The following is a 5,075-nucleotide window of genomic DNA, read 5'->3' as shown; positions in this document are numbered from 1 at the left end:
TCTCTCTCTCTCTCTCTCTCTCTCTCTCTCTCTCCAGACAAATAAAGACTAATTGTCATGCCTTGGATGGCTGTTCTGGGATGCTTTTAAGACACCACACGACTGAGGTAGAAGAGAAGACTAAACTCATTTTTCAGCCAATTAACAGAGATGCCCCATGAAACCATGACCTTAACCTTCCAGCCCAGGAACCGAACCCCATAAGGCGTGGAGTTTCTCAGCAGCAGCTTCTCAGCTGTTCTTTCAGTTGCTGTAACCTTGTTGTTTGTTACCTTCATGGTTATTAGAGGAACACGGCCTTTTAATGCCATCGTGACGTAGTGTTGGCTTTAAAACACGTCTCTTTGCATCTACGAATACATTTTTCACTTAAGTAAATGAATTGTTTGGTCACATTGCGAGTATTTGGGGTCGTGGTAAAAAGGTATGAAGCTGGGTTGTGTATGAGAGGGTTTGAAAGATACGTCCTCTCTCGCTGAGTCCTCTCTGGGGGTCAGAGGGCCTTGTGCTGCCGGGGCTACTTGCTGCACCCACCCCCTACCCCCGACCTCTTCCTTCATCACCCTCAGCTGCTGTCAGAGCTTCTGTCTCTGTGTGGAAAACAGGAGCCAGAGCGAAAGTTGCGCCAGCGAGAGCCGCCGCTCAGTCCCACACCCCCAGGACAGCTGTGGGTTCGGCCCTCTCCCCAGGCTTTGTGTCCGGAAACAGCATCTACAACGAGTTTAATTATGCAATTAAAGTCATTTTCCCGGGCTGAACAAATATTTACAGCATATTTTGCTGCAAATCACTTCGCCTGGAGAAGGTTCTGCCACTTGGTGCACAGACATTTATGGAGCCGATTACGGAGGGGCCGCCTGCCCGGCCGGGCACCCAGCAGGTGGTAGAACACGCATAATACCAAGACAGGGCAGGTGGCCCTCAGCAAATGGACACTCAGCCTCCACAGACGCTCTGTGTGTCCAGTCATGCACCGCACTGCGTCCAAGCGTGCACTGTGGGCCCCCAGCCCCAGAACACGGCGTGGAGGAACCACCAGCAGAGGCTGAAGGACATGCCTGTTGTGCACAGAGATGTGCACTGTGCCTGGAACCCTGTTCATGGTGCTACAGTCTCCCCGTGACCCATGCGCTGTTCTGCGGGGCCCTTAGCCAGGGTCCTTGAGACATCTTCCTCAGGAGCCCCTCTGTGACCCAGGGACCAAGGAAGCCCCAGTTTAAACTACAGCAAAACAGAAACACTCCCTTTCCCCACTCTGAGATTTGTCTCCATTTCAAGACACCATCTCAACCCTGTGGAAGTAACATTGTCTTGGTCCATTGGGGTGAAGACTGCTGGTTCGAGGTGTAATACTGAACCCCTGGGTGCAAATGGTTCAGGTGCGCAGCGATAACGGAAACGCTGGCAGTCCTGGCACACCTAGAGGCACTTCGGAAGCAAAGCTTGGTGACCTGCTGCTGCTGAGAGGTCAGCCATGGAAAATCCCACATAGAGACAGCTTTGCTCTGACCTCTGACACACAAGGTCAGGGGTCAGAGTCAACTCAGAAGCAACTGGTTGGATTTTGGTGAGTTCCCCCTCAATTTCCCTGCCAAGTGCCCTAGTTAGCAGCCAAGATCTGAGGGGTCTACAGAGTATTGTGGGTCTAGGGGTGGGGTGGCCAGGGGTGATATTCACACTATTTTTTGGTAGATAGAGTCAATGATCACAGAAGATATTCCACATCCAGGTTCAGGAGTCCCTCAGCTGTTGTGAGAGGATCAGGGGCCTTGAAAGAGTATCTGAGATGGGGAGCAGTGGGGGCTGCCAGAGACTCGGCGGAGAATTACGGTCGGTAAGGGGCCATTTCAGCTTCTTAACCTCCAGGCCTTCCGTGCTGACCACGAGCTCTGTCGTATCGATACCAGCCCCCCAGACTGAACACTGTTGCTTTTTGTCGTTAATGTAGCCCATAGCGACCCTGTGCACAGCAGCTCTAACGCCCGTCCTGAGCCAGTCTCACTAAGTCCAACACAGCAACCCCCAGTGCCCCAGTCCCTGTATCAATCTATCTCATCAGAGGTCTTCCTCTCCTCCATTGTCCCTCCGCCCTTCCAAGCATGATGTCCTTCCCCAAGGACCTGTCCTTTCTGGCCACGTGTCCAAAATATGTGAGATGGAGCGTCAAAATCCTAGCCCCCAAGGAGAAACTCGGTGTCACCCTCTCCAAGACAGATAGATTTGTTTTCTTGGCAGTCCATGCTGTGTTCAAGACTCTTCTCCACAGCACAACTCAAAGGCATCAATTCTTCTTTTGCCATCCTTAGTCATTGTCCATCTCTCTGGTGCATGGCCAGCAATTGCCAAAACCCCCCCATGGCCTGGATTAGGCGCACCTTAGTCTCTAGACTGACATCGTTGCTTCTCCTTGCTCTGGAGAGGTCCCTGACAGCAGAGTTTCCCAGTGTAATTCATCTTTTGATTTCCTGACTGCTGGTGCCAAGAGTGTTGCTTGTGGACACTAGCTCCACCGTTATGGACACGAGTTCTACCATACTGAGAGCCAACTCTGCCATATTAGACAGCAGCCCCTCCACACTGGACACCAGCTCTCCCATACTGGACATCAGCCTCACAGTATCGGATGTCAGCGCCATCATATTCAACACTAGCTCCTCCACATTCAGCACTAGCTCCTTCATAAAGGGTACCAGCTCACTGTGTCAGACACCAGTCCTACCACATGGAACACTCGCCTTTCTGATACCTCATTTGACCTTGACAATAAACCCCAGAGAAGTTAAGCAGTTTATTCCCAAGTTATAGTTGAAGAAACTGAGGCTCAGGTCACACATGGCTCAGAAGAAGCAGAGTTCTCCAAAGCACAGCTGGTCTCTATTCTGGAGGGAGGAGAGCCAGGAATGGAAGGGGGCGGCGGGACGCATGGCCAACTGCTCCGAGAACGGCCTCCTCCGGGAGCACCCTCAGCCCCAGAAGGTGCTGCCTGCCACAGGGGAATATTGTGGTCAAAGATTCCACAGGGAATCCTGATCCAAAAGGGAGAAAGGCTGAAGAGCATCTCCAATTCTCACAACACCCAGACCTTCTGGAGTCCTGGAGAATGATGAACGACTGAAGCTGTTGCCCTGTAATCATCTTCAACCTCAAACCAAAAATATGCCCTGAAGTCTTAAAACCAGGCAATGTTGTAACTAGTCGGGAGTTTCTGCCTTGAGCATTATATTCTTGAGGTCTGTCGATACAGCGGTAAACTGACAATAGTCACTTGACAGTTTAGACAGGAAACTTAGGGAACAGTGAGTTGATTGTTGATGGGGAAGCAACAGCTTGAAAGAAGAGAGAGAATTTCCCAACTGGAGGAATGTCATCAGCAGTGTCTCTGAATTGTATGTGTAAAAACTGTTGCATTTGTGCGTGTGTTCTCAACAATAACAACAACAAATAGTAATAATGAGAGGTAGGCTTGTGACTTACATCAAGATCCTGGGCTCCAGAACCGGTGCTGACCTTGGGTGTTTTATTTCATCCTCACTGGATGGACCCAGCGGGGGTGTCATTGAAGCACAAGGTGACACACGCGGCCAGAGGCAAAGGTGGCATTTGAGCAAAGGTTGAAGAGTGGAGGGCCCCCAGCAAAGGAAGGAGCACAGGAAGGAGGACGCCTGCGGCCAGTTATTTCCCATGATGACCTCACCTGGAACCTAGTTACTGTAATTGCTGAGGGAGAGCAGAGGTTGAGAGGAGGTCACTGCTCTGGCCCAGGGCCCTTGGAGGGTGGCCAAGTGAGGGGAGCGGCCAGGCCCTGCTCTGCTGTCCTTCGGCCAGCACCCTGTCCTCTGGATGGAACATGCTGTGTAGGGCTCAGACCTGGACTCTGGGATCAGAGTGGGTCCCAGCTGAAAGGGATGGAGTTCTTGGATCCTAGGTATACACCATCCACCACCCATTCTTTCCAATCCCACCTACTGATCACAGCCCAGAAGTCTCAGGGGCAGTGGGCAGAGAAGTAAGTTTGTTGTTCTGTTGCGATGTTTGTTGTGTACTGTGTTCTGGTCATTAACCCTCACCCCAGCCAACTCCAAAAACACAAGGGGGTCAGAGGGCAGCTCACACGTTGAATGCCAACAGAAGACGTCAGTCCGGGGTTGGCTTGTGGTTCTATGGGGTTGTGGGGAGGGCTGACCTGGAAAGAAGAGGCTGTAATTCTACCTCCAACCCCACCTCCCCAAGTGAAGGATCAATGGTAGACATTCTGTTTAAGTCACCTCCTCCAGGCTGTCCACCAGCGTCCCAGGGCTGGGTAACCACATGTCTTCTGGGCTTCAAGGGCTTCGGGCCATTCATAAGAGGCCACTTCGGGTTGCAAAGAGGGTGACAACCCCAAGGGTTTGAGGCTGGCGCCTGGAGCTCAAACATGCCTTAGAGCAATGGTGTCCAAGCTGCGTCCTAGCCAACCCACTGGAGAGTCCGAGGAATGGGCCAGGGAGGAAGAAAAGGCGGCCAGGCGGCTTGCCTTGGCCTTACCCCGCGTCGGGCCCAGTGCCCTGTCCCCTCTGTCAGACACTCAGAGCATTTCAGGAGAGTGGTCTGCATCACAGCCAGCTGCACTGTCAAAAGCCACTGATTTAGACGCGTCACCAGGGAGCACAGGCCAATGCATAGTTTCTCACCATCAGGAGTTTTGGTGGTGGCATTGCTGAGTGGCTTCTGATCCATAGTGACCTGTGTGAAGGGACAGAGACCCAGCAGGGCTTCATGCGCTGGGATCTGGGGAGCAAACTGTCAAGCCTTCCTTCTCTGGAGTCGCTGGAGTGATTCGAACCACCGACCTCTTAGCAACCGAGCACTAACTAACTGCACCCCTGGAGTCCTGGAGGTGGTATCACAACAGGACAACACTCAGCATCTTCAAGCAGAGGGAAGCTACAGGGCCATTTCTAGTTCCAGTGGCCCCCTTGGCCTTGGTTTCCCCACCCGTCAAATGAGGCTGATTTTTTTAATATATTTTAATTTATTTATTTTTCATTTCAATGAACATCTACAGAGATTTTGGAATTCCATTCATTCATTGTTGC

The sequence above is a fragment of the Elephantulus edwardii genome, unplaced genomic scaffold, assembly GCF_000299155.1.
Source record: "Elephantulus edwardii isolate Elephantulus edwardi_28Jun2011 unplaced genomic scaffold, EleEdw1.0 scaffold00193, whole genome shotgun sequence".
NCBI lineage: Eukaryota > Metazoa > Chordata > Mammalia > Macroscelidea > Macroscelididae > Elephantulus > Elephantulus edwardii.
The sequence above is the reverse complement of the archived record's forward strand: the minus strand, read 5'-3'. Positions refer to the sequence as shown.